This window comes from Mesocricetus auratus, unplaced genomic scaffold, assembly GCF_017639785.1.
Source record: "Mesocricetus auratus isolate SY011 unplaced genomic scaffold, BCM_Maur_2.0 Super-Scaffold_100676, whole genome shotgun sequence".
Classification (NCBI taxonomy): Eukaryota; Metazoa; Chordata; class Mammalia; order Rodentia; family Cricetidae; genus Mesocricetus; species Mesocricetus auratus.
The window spans coordinates 32,602,496-32,624,966 of NW_024429266.1; positions in this window are offsets into that span (position 1 = coordinate 32,602,496).

The window sequence follows — 22,471 nt, forward strand, 5'->3', positions numbered from 1 at the left end:
GTCATTCTTTGCAATAGTCTGAGAAGAGTGATTGCTTCCTTGACTTTGTGGCCCTGGTCATTCCTTAAGTGGTTGAGTAAAAACCGACAACGAGTCTCCAGAGGAGAGCTTTCTAATGGGTTTCCTGTGGTCCATTGCCCTTGGGTGCTCCCATCACAGCAGGTCACCATGGTGATGCCACCCTCTTCAGCCTCTGTCTGAACCTTTTCTGATAGTGACGCCAACATCTCATTTATAAAATTAATGCATTGTGGCTCAGCTTTAAAGTTGCTAATAAAAGACAATCTCCTGTGGATTCAGGAGGGAAAAAAGTGATCAACACAAACTAATATGACAATGTAACTTCTAGTGTAATTACTTCTCTGTTAAATCTTCATGCAGCTTTATTAAAAGAAAAAAATGAAAGCAGGACTGATGCTGATTATTGATTTTAGGGATGAACTATTGAGAAAGAAGAAAAACCTTGGAAGTTTTATTTTTCAGTTTTTTTCCAAGCTTCTGATTTCAAGACATGTTAACTGCCTCTACCATCCTTTCAGAACTCAAACAATTTATTCCTGGTCATTGGAACAAAATGGAGATGCCTCAGACAGACAATGTTATAGTTGACATGTCTTTAAATTTAACCGGCATTGATGGAGTCTATATGTGGCATTTTACGCAGTGTGACTATTACAGGCGTGTCAATGGAAATGGGTGAGTTATATTCTCAGCCATTCATTCTATCTAGAACTCCCTTCCCAGAAATAATTAATGAAATTGGAATGATTAAATATGGATTCATTTTTCCAAGTATTTGTATTGTTGGGTGGTGCCAACTAAGCTTATGTACATTTTCCTTAAAAGTGTCTTTACTTCTCTCAAACAAATAATGTCTTTGGTCAAACTTGCCAGTGAAAGAGAATACTTACATATATTTCAGGTGGTGTCAGGGAAGTATTAAAGAAACATTCCCACCTTCTCAGGTAAAGGTGGTTAGTGATATAGAAAGCTAGTGCACGACACTGAAAACTTAACTGACCCTTTTTAAAACAGCTTACTTTATATTGAATCAAAACATCACTTATTGCTGGATCTCCTGAAGTTAGCTAATTGTATGACTTGACTATTGAATGGTTTCCAGTATTTAACTGTTTTGAAGGAATGATCAGATATGTGATGATTAACCTCTACTGTCAACGTGATTTGATTTAATGTCACTTAGAAGGCACCCTTCTGGGCATGTCTGTGAGGAAAATTCCAGAGAAATTCCAGTTGAGGAGTGAAGACTTTTCTCAAATGGGGTTATACCATCCTATGGCTGAGGTCTGATACTGCATCTAAAGAAAATGAGGTGATTCAAAGCTAGACACCAGGATTCATTGCTCTTTGTTTTATGACAAGATGCTCAGTGATCACTTACTTCACACTGTCTCACATTCTTTCATACTCCTGCTTTGACAGCTACAGATTCTTTTGCTGCTAAACCCTCCTCACCATGATGGACCCTCAAACCATGAGCAAAAACAAATGTTTCTCCTTTAGTTACTGTTCTCAGATATTTTATCACAGCAGTGAGAAAAGTAACCAATGAAAGCTTCCTGTAGAGTCCATGTCACAAGTTTTTCTTCCAGGCCTCCTAATAGAAGGGATTTATGCCCTGAGTGTGAGACTCCAGCATTCTATACTGTTAAACTTACTGTATGCTTTCTTATTGCGGCAGAGGTTAGTTATCTTAAATTTAGGGAGTTAAAGGAACACAAAGTTATTACATCATTATTCTGTAGGTCAGAAGTCTGACACAGTTCTCACTGATCTAACCTGGGTTAAAATTAAGAATTGGGGTGGCAGCATTACTTCTGGAGGCTTTAGGGGAGAATCAATGGTTTTAACTATTCCAGCTTCTAGAGGTTGTTCACATTCCTTGGCTGGTGTTCCTTGTCCAGTTTCACAGCCAGCAGTGGCTAGTCAAGTCTCTCTCATATTTCACCACCCTGACAGCGACTCTCCCATTTCCACTTTAGAGAACACTTTGATGACATCGGACTGACTTGGCTATTTCAGGGGGAATCTCTCCTTTTTGAGGTTAGATAATCATCGAAGCTAATCCCATTTGTAACTTTAATTCCCACATACCCTAATTTGCTTTTGTAATTTGGCCTATACTACAACACATTGGCAGACTTCAGGGGAAGGAAGTGGGTGTGTTTGGGTGGCCAATCTTTTGTCTCTCTTATTACTAGGAGTCTCAAGAGATGCAGTATCAATCAAAGATTTAAAATATATATAGGCATAACTGAAACTTTCTGATCCTCAGAAATGAAGAACTCTTACCATGTTCAGTATTATAGGGTGTGATTCAACTCAGTCTCCAGTAATGAGGATGCAACATCAATAACATGATGTAGACATTTGGAGAAAGTAGGATCCGTTTCATTGTAAAGTTTGAACAAGAAATTTGCTTTTGGCATTCGAAAATGCTTTCATGAGCAGGGAGGCGATGCTATAGATGCTTTTTTAGATTAGGAGATGGAATAGTTCCTTGGAGGTAGTTTTGTTTTGCTAATTGAGGAGTAGAGACCGAGAATTAGCACATAGCAGAGAAGGGATAGCACATATAAATGTGAATCTTAGGAGTTTCCTTCTCTATTGAGAGATGAAAACAAGTAAATTCTAAGTTTCATTTTCATATATTGCTTTGCTGTTAGGCTGATCTCTGGAAATGCTGAGAAACTGAAGCGTTCATCATTGATTAATTCTTTAGATCTCTTGTATGCAGTGAAGCTCTGTGTTTATTCTCTATGACACACTGGCACATTGTTGGTGAAATGGTTGACAGATAATCAAATTCTTCAGGGAAGAAACCTAAAGAATAGTTAGAGTGTAAATATGTTTAAGAAAACAGTTCTTCTCATTGTGAACTGGGTTTCTAGTCACTTTATTTCTTCCTCCTCAACTCATTAAATCAAGCCTATGGTGCATTTACTTTATTGATGATTCGTGTGAGAGAGCCCAGCTTACTGTGGGCAGTGCCACTTTTGGACTGGTGGTCTTGTGTGCTATAAGAAAGCAAACCAACTGGAGCAAACCAGTAATCAGCACTCCTCCATGGCTTCTGCTTCAGTTCCTATCTCCAGGTCCCTATCCTTGCTTCCCCATGAAGTATGGTAAGCTTCTTTCCTAAGTTCCTTTTGATCATGGTGTTTTGTTGTAGCAATAGAAATCCTCACTAAAACAAACCTAAAGGCATTGAAGTGAAAGGAACCAGGCATAAAGGGACTCGTGCATTCTTACTTCATTTATAAGAACTTCAGAACCAGATAAAACACATCTATAACAAAGAATATAGGTCATTGGCCATTTGGACGAAGACATAGAGGGACTGCCTGAAATGAGCATGAATAATTTTCAGGGAGATAGAAATTGTGCTTTAGCGTTGACTACGCTGGTGTCTATGTAGATATATAGACTTAAGAATCCTTTAACTCAAAATGCTTGGGCCCATAGGTATTTTAGAATTTCTTTATTTTTTAACCGAGATTTTGGTATGTTTATTTGTACATGAGACATCTCAAGGTTGCAGTCCAAGTCTAATCATGTCATTCATGGTTGTTCATGTGTATCATATGCACTTAGCCATAAGGTAATTTTATAGAATATGTTCAGTGATGTGCATTTTAACTGTGACTGTCCTGTGAGGTCAGGTGTAGGGATTTTTGCTGTTTATTTTTCTGTTTCTGCATAGTTTTATTGGAACCAGGGTCAGAATTAGAGCTAAATGTATCATGCAAACTCAGGGTAGGATATCTTTATTTAAAATGTTGGCATTTGCTCATCATACATTACTTGTTGAATTAAAAATTTTAATGCATTAAAATATTGCTTATCTTGATGGATGTTTTTGAGATCCCCATAACTTTTATTCACAAAGAGACTGCCTATTCACACTAGACACAGACCTACATAAAACCATTCACTGAAGACTCTGCAGGAAGCCTGCATTTTTCTTGAGGACCTTCTTCTTAGGCTCACAAATTGTGGTTCTGCTTTGACCTTGTTGATCTAAAACTTCTGTTTGGTCACACTGAGACTCTTCCATTGGACCCCAAAATGTGGCAGTGATTTCTGAATTCCATATTGTCTTCTGAGTATAGAGAACCTCTTGAACTTCTCTGGATGGTCTGAACATGGCCTTCTTCTTGCTCTTCTCACTCCTGATGGTGTAGCCAATGCATGGCCACACTCTAGTTTTAAGCCCTTCAGGTTTGAGTGGCTCAGCCCAGTGCTTTCCACCACTTGATAATGCTACCAGGAAGCTACAGAGAAGAAATGTAATGTCAGTCTGATTTTCACTCTTTCCTTATAACATTGTTTTCCCTTTCATATCACCTGTACCAGGCTACTCTCCTCTCTTACACTTTCCACCCCCATGGTTCCTTTTTAATTTTCTGATTTCTATGGTTACTCCAAGTTATATGCTCAAATATGAAAATTTGAAGCTGTGAATCACAGATGCAAGAAAACATCTGGGTTTAGGTTACTCACCCCCCCATACATATTAGTCCCATTCATTTAACCATAATTTTCACAAGTTCATCTTTCCTTACAGTTGAATAGTATTCCAATGTATATATATGTGGCACATTTTCACTATCCATTCATCATTTGAAGGGCATTTATGTTGTTTTCATTTCCTAGCTATTGTTACTAGAGAAAATGTCTGTGGAAAGTGTTGCATATTTTGGCCAATGCCAAGAAGTAGTATAGCTGGGTCATATAGTAGATTTGTTTCTTGAGTGCTTTATATATTCTAGATACTAATCCTCTACCAGAAGTATAGCTGGCAAAGATTGTTTCCCACCCTATGGGTTCTTCTTCATTTGGCTGATTGTTTCCTTAGTTGTAAAGAAAATTTAAGTTTTATGAGGACTTACTTGTCTATAGTTGACTTTTAGTCCTGAGCAAATGGAGTCCTACTCAAAATGTCCTTTCCTAGGTGTGGGATTTTTTTTTACATTTATGATATGTGACTGTTTGAAAATTTTAGATTTTGGAGATGTTCAGATTTTAAACTTTGAGATTAGGGATACTCAACCTGCACATAGTCTTCTTGCAAAAAATATTAAATTATAAACTTAAAATAAGCATTTATTGAAAATCTTTGTTCAATAAAGTTAGTTCAAATAGTATCCCTATTTCTTTCCAAACTAAGGCTTTGTAGATGCTAATATATACTTTATATACTTTAAATTAAGATATCCTGTAGTTGATTAAAGTGATTGAAATATTTTAAAACATACTTAGCAATTCATATGCCAACCTCTGTGTGTCTTAACAAAAAGGATACAATAGTTACACTACCAGTTCATAAAACAATGTTTTAGTTTTTAGAGTGAGTTTCAGTTTCACTAGATATTTTGCAAGAGACAGATGAATTTTGACAAGAAGGACAAATCCTCCTTCAGTAGTGACCTATTACATGAAGTACGGAACCTTATATCATTGTCTCTTTTGTTTCTCAAGATTTCAAATGCAGGCTAGATTTATGTGATTGACTCCTGGGTGTGGTTTGCCTATACAGTTATAGGAACCAATTATGTCCACCTGCCTGTGGTAGAGAACCGTGAGCAAAATGGATTTTTTCTTCACTTATTTTCCTAACTTAGTTTTCTACAGCCTGTTAAATGAACTTAGTGGTTAGTTTTCCTAAATTTTTGAAAAATACCTTCTTCTATTTCTCAATTGTAAAGCTCTTATCTAATTGTTCATATTTCTTACCCACCTCTTATCTACCTCCCCCTTCTCAATTAATGAGACATATACTGAAAATATAAAGTACAGTTTTCAGTGTTGAGAGAGGAAATCACAATCTGACAGAAGTTGGAAGTTCTGAGCTTTTTCTATCATCTGATCTAGTTACTAATTCCACAAACTTTTCCTTAATCTTACGCATGGTTTCCTCACTTGTAAAATGAGATGGTTCATTTGTATGCCTGTATTAAAATGGTCTTGTGTAACTCATGATCATGTATTTAATAAAAGCAAAGAAAACGAAAGGGTTAAAACTTTCAGACCAGTTACATTTATTCCGTGGCAGCTAGCAAATGTCATTATCATTATCTCTGGGAGAAAAGGACTTGGGAGTAGTAATGGCATAGGATCTAAGTACAGACTAGGACTACAAGGATGAATGAATTCCCAGAAAAAAAGGACACCTGAGCTGGCCTCAAAGATGAATGAGAATTTGTTAATTGGAAAATTAAGAGAGCATTCTGTTTAGGTGGGTCAGCAATACAGTCCCTACATGATATCATCCAGGAAGACTAATCAGTCAGACATTTCACAAGCGAAGAGCCTGAAGCTCACAATGGAGCAGTAGTAGAGATGGTGGGAGAACCGTCAAGCTGAGGCCAGTCCATTCACTTCCTGCTGAAGCTGAGCAGATCATAAGCCAGTGACTCATTGCCAGTACAAAGTACGCACCTGTCACATAAACTCGGTGCTGGTTGGTTTATTTTTATCTTGCTTCTGTAAACTCTTTTTGTTTCATTATTAATACTCAGTGTGCTAGGTGAGACAGGATTAGAGATGTAATAAAATCCATTTAGGCTCTTTTTTTCTGGCTTGTCACTGATTTTTGTGGCAGAGGAAGTGAACTCTACATCACCCTGTCTTCCTTACTTCTGAAAAATAATATTCTCTACTGAGAAACAGACTAACTGTGGCTTCTTCATTTTGTTCCACAGTGAATGGAGTTAGTGTTTATTGAGCCTTGTACTTCAAGGATTTGATTAGTGCTTCCAAGAGTCTCTGAAGGATGTCTATTGAGTCCATTCTATGGATGAGACCCAAAGTTGCCATATAAGCTAACCAAAATGAACTCACCTAGATGTGAGGGATTCTTTTTGGTGATTTTCTCTAATGATTCTGGTTGCCATGACAATGTGCTCTTAAGACACTTGAGCCTAGAAAGAACTCTTCAGATGGAAGGCAGACCTCAAGGCTCCTCCTTTTTCAGTTTAGAACCACACACCTCAACAAGCTATTTAGTGTCAAGTGTCTTTATTAAAATGATCCCAGATTCCCACCTTGTCCCTAGCTTTAGCAATCTGACTGGTTTTCAAAGGCCCCAAGTAGGTCATCATTTCCATTTGTGTGAATGATTTTCCGTAGCTACTGAATAGTGACCCCTGTTACTGCTGCTTTCAGCTTTATTTCTTTAAAACATATCTATTCCCTGCCATTTCAAGTTTTTGTGCTGTGTTTCCAGCACAGGCACAACTTGAGGTTAGTACAATTTTAAAATGTGACTGATTTAAGCTATATTCTCCGTTCAGTTTTTCTATTCTTACCACATCCTCATATGCATGGAGCCTCTTCCTCAACTGTTCTCAAAAACTAGGGAAAGATTTCCATTAGTTAAAATGTTCCTTTTTCATTAAAAAAAGACAGTGTTATGGTGGCATTTCTACTTTCTTCCCCTTCCTGCCTTGTTTTGACTGGTGGTGGCATTAATTGGGCCACGATCAGTCTGCTAAAAGACAGCAAATAGGGAGAGGCAGGTGGAAGGAGCAAAGCATGAATATTAATTAGCTAAGATTCCAAACAGAAGCCTTTTAATTATATTAAAATGCACAGGCCCGCAGGCAGTGAGATAGTTCCTATTATAAATCTGTCGACAGGCCATTACCTCAGCAACGTCAATGCCTTTTAATGAATGAATATATACATTTCAAGTGGAGGAGAGAAAAATACTTCTGTGTTTATAAATATTAAAAGAAAACTATCAAAGGATGAGATATTCATGACAGCTCTTCATAGGCCAGAGGTGTTTGGGAATGGCTGACACAATTCATCCTGGGCTGTGAAACTACAGCCTCTGGCTAATGTGAAGATTGATTCAAAGAAAAACAGGTGACTGAGCCAGGCCAAGTCAGGGGCTCCCTTTCTCCAGGTTGGTGAGTGAGGAAGCTGCACTGACTTTTCAGGTCACTTCAGAATCACTCACCACAGGAAACAAGGAAGTCAGGTGCCTTTCTTTGGTACTTGTTAACACAAAGAAAACATTTCAAAGTTGAAGGGTGACTGGTCACCATGGTGGAAGGAGCTATAAACCGAGAAGAGCTGAGAATTCCAGGGCAACCAAGAAATAAAATAAAAGAGAGCAGACCTCCGTAAGGCTAGAGTCACCTTGAAATGACCACTGAAGAGGATGCCAGGGAGAGTGTGTGACGTGGACAGTTGGTGGTGGGTTGCTAAACTCAAAGGACAAAACAGAACTTAGTAGCTAGTCCAGTTCTTCAATTAGAGAACTAGATGTGGGGGTGGAGGAGTACTGACTTTCTGTTTAGCTTCCGGACTATTATCCTATCCAGGTTATCACATCATTTACTAAGTATCTTATGGTTTTCAATGACCTCGTGATTCCCAATCTGGAGACTTTCCGAAGGTATCTGGCTGCATTTCTAAGTATGTATTCACTTGAGGAAATCAGGAGCACCACATAGTGTGAATTCCTTGTATAATGATGAGAGCTTCTATGATCTGAGTCAAAATGTGAAGCTCAAATGTGAAGAAGTGTTAGTGTTCTTTGGATGAAAGGGAATCATCATCGAGACTTCAATACCTTGTATGATCACCTTCATTTTTAGAAAACCCTGTAAGATGGAAAAGGTTGATTCACCTGAAGACTCCGGAGCATACCCTACCCTTGAAGTTTGACATTGGCAACTATGGAAAGATGGTAAACAGGAAACCATCCTATTAAGTGCAGGTGAAATTAATTCTGAACCTTTGCTATCCATCCAAGGTATTGATGTTTTAGAAAAGCTGTCTGGTGGGGGTTTTCAAGACTTCTCATCCGGAGAGACACACACACAAGTAACTTGAACATCACTGGGGAAGTGCCATCCTCCAAGTACACAGGAGACAAATGTGCATCATTGAGCTTTGGTGTTGGTGCAGACTTGTTGTAGAGGAGGAACCTGAACCTGAATTGAACAAAAAGATTGGGACCAGTAGAGGGATGGAAGAAAGGAGGTTGGAGGACATGGATTTTGCTTTTATATTTTCCAGAGGAAGGTCCAGGGTAGTTTGAACTAGAAACTTTCTTCTTCATGAGATGATATGAAACTCCAATTAAACAACAACAACAAACATTTAGCAGCATACCACTCAGTGTCTTGAGTTTCTCTTGTTTACTTACTGAGGTGTTCATAAGATTTCCCTGCTAATCTCTAGAGAAAGGGAGTGATGTGAATGCCCATCACCTATCTGGATAATGAATTGCAATTAATCAGTATCAGCCAAGATGGTGATTTATCACAAGCCACTCTCACTTGCTGACTGTATCCTTTCCATTGTGATATTCATAACCAGATAGCCAAGCTGGTGTGGTCAGTAGTTGGCTGGAAGCTATACCAGGGAGAGATTCTTTCTTTATCCCTTGGCTCTTCTATAAAGGGTAGAAAAGAAGCTTGGCACTAGACAGCTATATCTTATCTTTCATTCAATGTGCTCAGTCAATGACTGCCCCTGGGCAAAGTCTCAGAAGCTAGTGAGGTTAGAATCTGGTCACTGGGAGAGGGGTCAGGAAGAAACTCATGCGATTGCAGACTAAGCAGTGTCTAGACTAGGGCAAGGTGGAAATTGGAACCACTTTGTTCTTCTTCATCTAGTTCTATCTCCTAATTGCCACATCTCTAGACCTCTTTCTAGTCCTAGATACATATATGACTTTTTTCAGTATGAAATTACATCTGAGGAAAAGATTTTACTCTCTTAAGTCTCAAAATTACCAGAAAATTCTAGAGCTGCTTAAATTAAGTTCAGTTGGAAAACTTGACACTCTGTAATCTATCTAGAGTATTCCAAGTTCATTTAGTTAAGCTACACATTCCAAGAACAGGACTGTCAAACTAGGATTAGAGCTGGAGAGCTTTCAATAATATAGGGCTATTACAGATACTGAAGATCTCATCACAGAGGTTTTTCATTGTTGGATAAGCAGCAGAGACAAGTCATAGCCTTTTGTCAAAAAGGGCACATGCCTACCATTCTACTACTTATGGTGAACTAATGCTTTTTCAGTGTAAACCAATGAAGTCAGAGTTTCAAAGAGACACATGAGTGATAAATGTGGTAGTCACAGGAAATGTGGGTAACTGAAAAGCAAGAGAGTTTGGGAGACTGCTTGGCAGAGAAGATTGATTTGGCGGGCTGGTCTTGTAACCAGACTCTCCTGGATTTGTTTTCAAGGTTTAGAGAGTTGCCAATGGAAACACACCAAGTGGTTCTCATAAGACCTTCTCTTTACAAGGGACTGGCACTAGAGATATGCCCTGCAGTTCAGTGTAAAAACGCATGCATATATATGTATGTGTTCTTTCCCTTTCCATTCTTTCTACTTCCCCTTTTCTTCTTTTCCAATCTCCCCCCCTCCCCCAAGAAGTAGAGTTCTTTTGCCTTCCTCTGGGATTTCACCAATACTCTGCTGCAAATAGTGTAATGTACCTCCAGGGGTCTGGCTTAAAAGATCTTCACCTTTTGGTTTCACCTTTCTTGCAATGTTCCAAATTGGAACTTGGTTACTATACTGTGAGGAAGCCCAAGAAACCACACAGTAAAACCAAGCCAACAGCCCTAATTGAGCTCACAACTAGCTAGTCAGCACTGTCAACCACTGTGACCAAGGACATGCTGATTCTTCTAGTGCCATATTTGATACCTGTATAAACTGATGAAATGACCACTCTATGGTATGATTAAGGGGGAAGGATATATATGATATGGCTACTTTTGCTACAGGGGAACAGACATTGCAAATTCATTAGGAATACTGGTAGAATCCTCCAATAGGCCAGGCTGAGCTCACTTCTGGATATTTGGACTGTTGTTCGGAGTTTGGAATTGGAGTTTATACCAAATGAAGTAAAGAAACAGACAACACAAAAGATCAGGAGAAATAATTGTCATTTTAAATCATTACGTTTTGAGACATTTTGTTATGCAGTGGTAGATAATCAAAACGCCTAGACTCATTTAGCTGGATTGAAGCTTTGGACAGGAGGGAGTCATCCTCTGAAAAGTGTACTTGAAGTAAGAGTCAGTGCAGATGGCGGTAGCAAGGTCACTTTCACAGGGCAAGTATGGGAGAAAGGACCATCAAGAGGTAGTTGGTAGTTTACATTCTGGACTACAAGAAGGATCTCAGGAAATATCAGAGAAGACTTTCAGAGGCTTTGATGGCAATGAAAGTGAGACCCTGAGATACCACGCTATCGAGCAGGAATTAGCTACTGAAGCCTGACTCATGCAGGCAGATGCTCCCAGTATTGTACGGCCATTATTAGAGTGATCTCCTCTTCTCCTTAAGATGAAGGTGAGATTTATTTGAACCTTCAGTCTTTACCCTGTGAAAGACTCCCCAAGATTTCCAGGTCTAGAATAATTACTTTCTTCTTATTAGCCCTATATCCAAATCCTTCCCTTCTGTGTTTTCAGATTGTCTCATTGTTTCAGATATTAACTAAAGCACAAAACTGAAACCTTCCTTTAGTTTCCACAAGTTCTGGATATAAAAGTAGTGGTCTGTGTGGATAGGGGATTCAGTGAGGAAGTGTAGCCAGCATTTAAAATGAGTTTCAAGCTGAACCTAAAACTATCCTCATTTTCAAAATGTTTTAATTGCCTTACAGCTGAGACACTTTCATAAACAAGAGCTCACCAGCTATCAGCTGAGCATTGTCCTGTGTCATGGCTCTTCTCTTACAGTATTAAGAAATTTTGCTTGTTTTCTCCAAAGAACAACGTGTATTTATTATACTTAGTGTCTTTTATTCCATCTTAAGCAGTGTATGAGGAATGTTACTCAGGACAGTGCCTGTCCAAAACAATTAAACTGCTGGCTGATATAGTAATAACTTGTAGTGTCTTAATGTCTGCATCTTTTTTTCAAGACAGCGTTTTTCTGTGTAACAGCTCTGGCTGTCCTGGAACTTGCTTTGTCGATCAGGCTGGCCTCAAACTTACAGAGATCCACCTGCCTGTTGACATTAAAGGTGTGTGCCGCCACTGCCTGGAATATCTTAATTTCTACCCTACTCAAATTAGTATAGCTTCTTGCAGAGATGTCTAGTATGTTTCTGTCTGCTCACCTCCATATGTGTGTATGTGTGAGTGAGTGAAGAGAAAAAATCAAAATCACACGCAACAAAGCTGGGTCTTACCTGACTCAGTATTAGACCTGTTCTGTCTTCCATGTAAAGAATGTAAACATCCCTGCTAGGTTTCCTTGCATATGTAATTTCACAGTAACTCTTCTTCCCTGTCCCTATAACCCATGAGAAAGGAAGAATATTTGATTTTTTCTGCACAGGCTTCTGTTTCACATAAGTGACCTTTGCTAGATATGGAAACAGAGTTTCCTTGAAGGCTCTGGCAAACCAGCGACATAGGAGGACAGTTTCATAGGCTCAAACGCAACAACATCATATCTTGATAAGAGTGTCTGTCTCTTTCACTGTGTCCAACCCACCAGGCAAAGCTTCTCCTGTATTTGAACTTCCTGACCCGTTGTGTAGCTGTGTCTCCATGGGTAGCTCTTAGTGAATCTACTTCCAGATATTTTATTCAATGAAGCTCTTTTAGGGAGTTACTGAGTTGGCTGGTGGTCCTTGGCATTGCTTTGTGAAATCTAAGCATAGCAGAGTGCTACTGTTATCCTGACTAACAGCAGCCTCTTTCCACTTCTCCCATTCCTATTTCCTCATCTGTCAGTAGGTTTCTTACACTCTAGTCCAGACAGAACCACTCTGGTTGTTGCTACATTTCTCTTAATTATTCATCACACAGAAAATTGAACCCATCTGGGAGTCCAGAGACAATTAGGTTATCTCTGCTCCTAATAAAATGTTACAAACTTGAGACCCACAGGCTTGAGGCTCTTTACACTTCTTAAGCTAGATTCAACACCATTTGAATGTTATTTATCTTCTTTGGCAGGACCCTGACACTTGGGAAATTTCTAACAACAACAACAAAATGATCTGGGCTCAGGATAGCTGATTTTTTTCTTTTTTCTTTCTAAGTGACAGGCAAGAGTTGGTAAGTTGTCTGTTATATTTATAAATCCATCTATCTCTCTTTAATTTTGAGAGGGATGACTTTAATATGAATCCAAGATAGTAAAATACGAATGAGACATGGACTCTCTTGTTAAAGGGGTTATAGTTCATCAAGGGCAATAAAATAATCACATCTTCCTGGCAGCAATGCTCTTTGCCTAGTATCTTCTCAACCCCTTCATGTCTGAAATGAATCCTGCTAGTCTGCTGATTTTTACTTCTTTCATCTATGACCATTGCTATATAGAATTCACAAGCTATTCTTACCATTTTAAGATTCAACATGAGTCAAAGGTGTTGTCTATATGTTCTCAAAACTTCATTGCCATGTCCTCATGGGCCTAGTTGCATTGCATTTACCAGTGCCTTTGTAACCAGGCATGGCCACATGACTGGGATAGATCATGGAAAAATTGATCCCTCATTGTCCTTCCAAGCTTAAGGAGTTCCCATGTAATGCTTTATATTGTTCTCTTTCTCATCTGCAGGTTGAATGCAGTAGATGAAAGAGACCTACAAGATGGAAGAGCAACATGGAGTGAGAATTTAAAGATACGAGACATTTTAGACTGAGAACTTGTACTGATTAAGAAGCAGAAATTTCACTCGGGAAGCAGAGGCAGGAAGATCTCTGTGAGTTCGAAACCAGTCCGGTCTACAAGAGCTAGTTCCAGGACAGCTTCCAAAGTCACAGAGAAACCTGTCTCGAAAAACAAAACCAACCTACCAAACAAAAAAATCCTAAATTTCTAGGTGATTTTCTATAAAAGTGAGCCTCTTCTGACTAATGAAGTTGCCCTGCCTTTCTTCCACAGCTTTAGCATATGTAATGCCTGCTTTTGATTTGAGAGCCATAGAACACAGGACAAAGGGAAGAAATCTTTCACAGTAGCTGGTACGAGGGGATATACAGGATATGCAGTCCCAAAGTGTTTAGAGTTGGAGGCAATAAACTTATTTCTCTCTGCCTAACTGTGTGACCTAAACTAGTTGCTTATCTTGCTAGAAGTAATTCTTGATTGTCAGATGGGAAAACATGAGATGGCACACCACTGGGCATTTTCAATCTAAATGCTTCTCAGAAATGTAGTTAGAATTTAGCTGAAGTTGAAGGAAATATCAGAGAGGAACAGTTTGTAGCTTTAAGTAGCAAGTCCCAAAAGCTGGAAGATGCCATTCTGACTACATAGAGTTGTGAACTCTGTGGTAGGTTGTATTTGAGAGTATTGATGCATTCTCTTGACATTGTGATTCTGTGAGGTTTGCACCATTACCCATACATTGGACATGAGGAAATTGAGTTTTATCAAAGTTGTTTTCAGCTGAGTAATTTTTAAGTTATTTCTTGTTGCTTCTTTCAATTTAGGTAGCCAACTCATTCAGTAAATTTCTGAGCCTTCCTGCTTTTACACGCATAGTTTCTTTTCATCTTATAAACAGGAGTCCTGAATGAACTCAGACAGTAGGCTACTCTACTGCCATATCCGAAGATCTACTGTGAAAAATCACAGTTCTGCACCTGGCCTGTGTTTAGCAGGGAACCCCGCTTCAATCTTACTCTTCCCCATTCCAACCCTGTCCCTTCTAAGAAAGTTGGCCAAGAGGTCGTTCGTCACTGCCCCCTAAACTCAAGACCTTACCTACAGGGTATTTAAGACCTGAGCCCTAGACCTGTCACATGATTTTTCTCCTGCCTTTCCTGAGAGTCACCGTGAGTTTCTTTGCTTTGTTTATTAAACATGTTCTTTTTAATTTGGCTTAATGCATCAGCGGATAAACTACAATCAGGGATTCAAAATACTTACCAGTCTGGAGTAAGCAGAGACTTTCACATTTGAATGGCTCTTGAAGACTAAAATGTTAAATGGAGCAACCTAAGGAACAGGTTGTACTTGTTATCTTTTGTCAATGAGACACAAACTAAAGCCACTTGGAAAGAGGGAATCTTAATTGAAAAATTGCTTAAGTCAGATTGGCCTGTGTGCATATCTGTGAACACTGTCTTAGTTAATGATTGGCATGGAAAGACTGGAAGGATGGTCCTGAGTTGTATAAGAAAGTTGGGGTTGAGGGCTGGAGAGATGGCTCATGGTTAAGAGCATTTATTGCTCTTCCAGAGGACTCAAGTTCAATACCCAACACCCATACAGTGACTCTCAGCATGCAACTACAGTTCCAGGGGATCTGACACACTCTTCTGGCCTCTGTGGGCACTAGGCATGCATGTGGTACAAAAAGATGCCTGTACACATAAAATAGAAAAATAATGTAAAACGGGAAAGAAAGCTGGTTGAGTATGAGCAGGAAAACAAGGCAGTTCCCACGTGGTCGCTGCTTCAGTCCTATCTGTTTACATTCCTTTAAGACTTCCCTGTGATGTGGTAGTAAGAACACTGGCCCTTTCTTCCCCAGGTTGCTTTGGGTCATAGTGCTTATCACAGTAATGAACAGGAAACTAAGACGGAAGCTCTTATCATATTCGCAGAACTGCAAAATCCTGACAAATTTGATCCTTTTTATGGAGGGTAGCTCAACCACTGACCTCTTTCACCTCTAAACATAATGGAGAACAGGTGTCTTACTTCTTGGTGAAGATCCAAAGCCAGATCTAATCCATTTTGTGAAAATTGGAGCGGTGGGACATTTCTTATACACAAGGAAGTAAGCAGATTTCTATTACTCCTGTGGATTAGTCCAAAGGTTCACATCTAAATAAATGCAGGATTCTGTAGTATAGGTCTCTTTAGTCTAAATGTTATTTATTTCTCTTAGGAGGCACAATGAATTGAAATGAAAATGATTTGCTGTTATAGGAGTAACTAACCACTTGGATGTAAGGGCCACTCAGTGAGATGGAACCTGACACTGCTAAAGTAGCCAAGTACCTGAGACTAGATTGGTAATGGACCTAGGGAAAAACCTTCTACTATAATTTTGCTAAAGAAACAGCAATAAAAAGACTTCTTGTGACATACTGTTGAACCCATAGATCCATGCACAGAGTTAACACAGAGACCCACAATGGACAATGTACAGAGAGTGAAAGACTTTGGAGAACTCAGTCCTAAATGGGACATCTTCATCAAACCTCTCTTCAAGGCTCAAGGATCTGTGTAGAAGAGGACAGATTGTAAGAGCCAGAGGTAGTGGGTGATTCCAAGGAAACAGTATCTTCTAGACACACTAGGACTGATGCACATATGAACTCATAGAGTCTGTAGCAGCACACACAGGATCTGCACTGGTTCAAATTAGACAAAGCTCCAGCCAGCACTGAGAAGAAGAGGTGGGCACAGAGTCCCATCGCTAACTAGGAAGCTGTACTGGCTGGCTTTGTGTGTCAACTTGGCACAAGCTAGAGTCATCAGAGAGAAAGGAGATTCAGATAAGGAAATGCCTCCTTGAGATCCAGCTATAAGGTTTTTTTCTCAATTAGTGATCAATGGGGGAGGTCCCAGCCCATGGTGGGTGGTTCAGTCCCTGGGCTGAGCAAACCTTGGGAAGCAAGCCAGTAAGCAGCTCCCCTCCATTGCTTCTGCATGAGCTTCTGCTTCTGGGATCCTGCCCTATTTTGAGTTCCTGTACTGACTTCCTTCAGTGATGAACAATATTGCTGAGGTTTAAACCTAATAAACCCTTTCCTGCCCAACTTGCTCTTTGGTCCTGGTGTTTTGTCTCAGCAATAGAAACCATAACTAAGACTGAAGCTCTTTGCAATTAATGCCTGCTGGCAAAGGGAAAAATCAGTTTTCAACAATTTCATGTCACAGTTATATCAACCACAGCCCAGGCAAGGCCCTATGCCCAGGAGTAGTTGGTCAACAAAAAGTGTACTTGATGAGTTTTTTGTTTAGTTTAATTTAGTTTAGGTTTATTATTATTATTACCTTGTTCATTTGTTTTGTTTTGCTTTGTGTGAGAGAAAGAGAAAGATGAAGGGAGAGAGAGAGAGAGAGAGAGAGAGAGAGAGAGAGAGAGAGAGAGAGAGAGAGAGAGAGAGAGAGAGAGCCTGAAGCTGGGTGGGTAGGGAAATTAGGTAGGATCTGTGAGGAGCTGGAGGAGGTGAAATATAATAAAAAACATGCTTTGTGAAAAAATTTAAATAAAAGTTAAAAAGAAAAACAATTTATTCACTCAAGTATATTCAGACACCTTCTTCATTATTTCATCTGGTTAATTAAATTCATCTACACTTAGTTTCCCTTCCCTCCAAACTGAAAGTTCCAGTATGACATTAAAAGACCTTTGGATTTCAGACTTTAATTTTATCTCCTTCATATTTCCCAATCTTCAACCAAGTGGGGATACTTCACACATTTCTACCTCTGATGTTTTCTCCCTGTAATTTGCAATCCTTCATACACCCCACCAAGACAGCTTTGTTAGCTAGCTACTGTTCACTTTAACAAATTACTCAATAAGTAACTGAAGGTGGATGTTTTAATGCATGCTTTCAGAAGGTTTAGTACATGATCATTTAGCTCTGTTTCTGGCCTCATCATGAGACAGAATGTTATAGTGCTAGGAACATTTGGAAGGTACTGCTTACCTGACAGTGGATGGGAAGAGAATATCGGGAGGATTCAGGGACAGGAGAGACTCTTTAATGGTTACCTACTTCTTCCAATCAGGCCCCATCCCCACAATTCCATTATATATTCCAGTAATCTATCAATAAATTAAATCATTGATCAGGTGAGAGCATTCATGATCTAAGCTTCTTGGGAAAGGCTATCATGGATACACCAAGAGGTGTGCTGTACTAGTCTCACAACTAAATCTTGACCCAGTCAAACTGATAATGAAATCAACCATCCATCATACTTGTCATCCTAAAGTCCTCACAGTGTCTCCTTGGTCCTTCCTTCCTCTAGTTGACTGAAGGTAAATATATTCCATTTTCAGTTATTGCCACAAAACTCAATTCTGTTTACTGGGTTTCCAGATTCCACATGGGAGGAAACAGAGCATACACTTTATTTTATAGCTTCTAAGTTAACCTAACACAAGAAAATGTATAGTAGGTGCTCTATAAATATTTGTTGATTTGTGGTGGAGAGGATTAAGGGGTGAAGGAAGACTTTTGGCTTCTCTTTAGACTGTGATTTGGACATGGGAAAAAAGATAATTTGTTGGCATGCATTTGATGGAAACCAGTAGTAAGAAGGTTCAGCAAGCTGCCTGAGTGTGCCCAAAAATCTCAGGAGCCAGAGTCTAAGCTCTCTCTTACCTTCAGCCAGGTACAGATTGTTGTGGCTTAAAGGCTCCCTCATGACTCTCCTTCCAGCCTCCTGGTAATGGATGGGGGCACCAGAGACCATGCTTTGGATCTGACTTCTCAGCTTCTTGGGATACCAGTTACATAAGGTTTCATGGCACCTACTGTCTTGGGGTGGAAGAGAGAGTGGTGGTGGGAGGAGGAGGAGGCCTATTGACCCCTGAGAGTGATTGTTGGGCAAGTGCTCAGGGAGAGGCCAGCTCTGCCTTTCTACCACACATATCCCTTCGAAATGTGCCCCAACATGGCATTCTCCACCTCATAAAATACCTGGAAAAAGTGGTTTTGTGGCTAGTTCTGTTTTCAGACTATGGATCATTTCTTAGCATGGCAATCCATCAACCGTTTTTAGTTTTTTCACCCAAATTCTTCAAGATGGATGCTCACCTTTTTAAATCTCCGTGCTTCATCCACATTACTTCTCCCTGCCCCCACCCCCAGATCCCAAGGTATTTTGCTAGATTTCTGCCATCTGTGTGCCATGTTTGTTTAGTTTCTTCTCTAATATTTCCTTTGATGCCAGGAAAAGTAATACCAATGGCCTGGAGCAATTCCAAAGCTAGATGTTTTGGGATTGGCTAAACAACCTCAATCATATTATTTCACACATATTCTAGAAACTTCTTTTTTTATTTTGCAAGAGGACATGCTATAAATGCATAGCTGTTCAATCTTGCTCTATGACTGTCTATTTCTAAGACACAAATCAGGTGCTGTAGGTGCCCTGCTACTGCACCCCTTGTCTTGGAAGTCACAAACCCCCAGTGACTTGGAATGGCTAGGACTGCCAATCATAATCTCAAGTAAAAGAAGCAAAATTTCGTTTTTTCTTTGAACCTCAGACTCTGTCTGAATACAGAAGCTAGGGGATCTGTGAAGCTTCAGACCCATCTGCATCTTAGGAAAGACATAGTAAATCCACATAACATATTCAATAGGGCAAGGCCATAAGAAATACAGCAAGAACCACAAAAAGAAGAAAGAAAGGAAGGAAGGAAGAAAGAAAGTAAAATAAAAAAGGACTACAAAAGCTCATCTTCAAATCATCTGCAGATCCTGGTTTACTGACCTGGATCAAGAAACTGAATCAGTGTTTTGAAATCTAATGGGGACTTGGGGTATAACTCAGTGGTAGAATACATGGGTTTGATCCCCAGAACTCCCCCCAAAAACATGTCTAGATATAGGGTACCTAGAGAACCCTTGAGTATATGTTTAAAATTCTTGGTAAGTTGACAACAAAACGGCATCTTCTCTAAATTAGTGAATGCATATTACATCTTGGGAAATATGTTGAAGATGCCCATTTACCCTTAGATTGTGTGGTAGAAAGAAACTGAGATTGAGAAATGGAGAGTTCCAGGAAATGGCTTGTGGTCTTGAAAAAGCCATTTAAAGTTTCTGGATCTTCATTTCTTTGTAAACTGTATGAGCCGAAAAATTACACTATTCTATATTACAGACATGCATTTCACAGGGTTCTCATAGACTGGCATTGCCTTGATATGGAAACTGGATTAAGAACAGGAGTTCAAAATCGTAGTGGGCCAAGGAAGTGTGTGCACTTTTTTCCTCTCTTCTTTTTCTTACCACTTTCATACATTTATACTGGCTTCCAACTAGGAGACTCACTTCTGTGACCACATGCAAATCCCATTAGACCTAATATCTCAAACTGCTTTGGTGGTTCATAAAGAGCAACCAAAGTTTTAGCTCTGCCTACATGAGGCCTCCAGACCAAACTGGAACTAAATGTTCTAATTTGTATTGAATTATTTGCCAAGCAAATATGGAGTTCTCTTGATATAAGCAAGAGTATTGACACCAGCACCGTTGTTAGCAGCAGGCAGGGGAAGCAGGTCTAACTTGGATTCCACCTACTTCCAGCAGCTATGATTAATCTTGATATAAGGGTGTCCAGCTGTCTCCTGTGTGATGTTCAGTGGTTTTTAGTGTACTGTATCAAAGACTAAGGCTACCAGATACATGATGCCCTCCAAAAAGGTGAGATCTGAGAAAAGGCTGTATGAGCACTAGGATGTTTAGAATATTTACCTGTCATAATGAGGACTACAATCCTGGAATTATCATCACAGAGTCAATTGATATTTATTGAAAATCTATCCTAGGTACCCTGCCAATGTATTCTGAGAGTGGTATTTGCCCATTTCAAAGTTTATCACAATGTCTAGATTTTCAATTAAATTCCTGAAGGAAAATGGCCATTGCATAATCTTTGTAAGAGAGAGTAACTTAGTTGTTCCTAGAATTTGTGGGTCCTTTACAATGATGTGCTGAGGTCTCTGATGCATAGTACCAGTAACTGACTCTTGAGGAGAGAATCTAGCTGTCAGTGTTCTCTTTAATCTCCAAACTTCTTTCCCCAGTGAAATAGGACCAGTACACAGATCAGCTAAAATGTATAAATATGAAGTCAAACTGAACAGTCCTTACAACCTTGTGATGGAACTCATATTGGGCATGAGTTGGCCCCTGGTACATTTGGGCCCTGGTTGATGGCCTCTCTTGACGGTAGCCAACCTTTATCTTAAGAACTGGGCTCCCTAGAGAATTCTGTTGTAAAAGTTGCCTGCAGCTCCAGATCTTGCCTGACATTTTGGCAGCAAAGCTGAAGAAAAGCTGTCTCTCACTCTGAGGTTTTTCAGCCCATAAAGCAGCAGCAATTTGGTTGTGGAAGACCCCAGTAGAAACAACAAGAGAAAATTGAAAACACATAAGCACATTTGCTGGGTTTAATAGCCCTTCTCCTTCTCTCTACCTCCGGTACCTTAGGCATAAATTGCTGACCTCTATTTAATTTTCTGAACTGCAAGAATTATGGCCCCAAAGTTCAGTGAATTGGAAGAGGTAAGCTTTTATGCCTCTGAGCCAGCTTCCCCATAAGCATTAAGTCTACAAATAAAAGCAACATGTCTATTTATACTTCCTGGGGTTTGTGTATTAGGGAAGCCAAGCACGTCCCTGCATCTCTGCGAAGGTGACTGCATGGTCAAATCTGTGCCCAGGTAATGTGACAGAGCCTTCCGATCTGGGCCAGAGGAAACAACCAAAGCAGATGGACAAGAGATATTAAAAACAACACACGCAATTTCATTTGGGAAAGGGCACCTGCTCAAACAGTGTTTGTTTGATTCTCCCTCTGTTCATGGGTGACAAATGTGTACTGGAGGAAGTCCTACGTGTAGAACCTGGCTACTCACCTCTAATCAGGGCAGGATCCTGAAAGGCCATCTAGCTTCCTCCACTCACATGCTATCACCCACCTCATTCTAGACATGGCATGTACCAATGTAATCATTCAGTTCCACAAGCATGGACATCCCCTCTCTAGATACAACTGGACTAGAAGCTTTCCTGCCATACTATACTAGCATCTCCCAAGAAAGGGATGCATCCATGTAGATGTCTTGACAATCCTGTAGATGGTTCAGGTTGATGAGAGGTTCATAGTTTACTCCATACAGTTATCCCCTTTCCTGTCCCTCCCCCTTGCCTACCACTAGGCTTACTTTTGCTTTCTTCAAACCTCCAGCCTTTTGTTATTTCTGTTTTCCATCCCATTCTTTGCTATTTCTAGTGTTTTCCACCCCATTTTTCGTGCACGTGTCCTACAAATAAAATTTCAATATGGTGGGGTAAGCCTACATTAGTCACTCTCTCCAAGGACCAGCTTTGCATGTTTTCAGGGAAATATTTTCAGGAAATATTGCTTAGGTCCAAAGATATGAGTCAGATGGTGAGGACTTTATGTCCCTTGGCAGACTGCAAAGATGGGCAGTGGTTCTTTTTGAAACCTTCCCTGTGGCTCTGTCCAGAGCCTCTGCTTGGCAAAGGGCTAGGTCAAAGCAACTCACGTCTTAACACATTTTGTCAAAGCTGAGCCCGAGGCATAGGACTCCTCAGTCAGCTACTGAAGTGGTGCCCAGACAAGTGCTATTTCTTTAAATCATTCCACTCAGAGCAATTTGGTATTCAACTGTAATGCTGTTGTCTTTTTTTAAAGCCAACAACCAGAGAAAAGAAAGGCCATTTTGCGTTCTCTGGTGCCACTTCTGCCACACGTTTATAC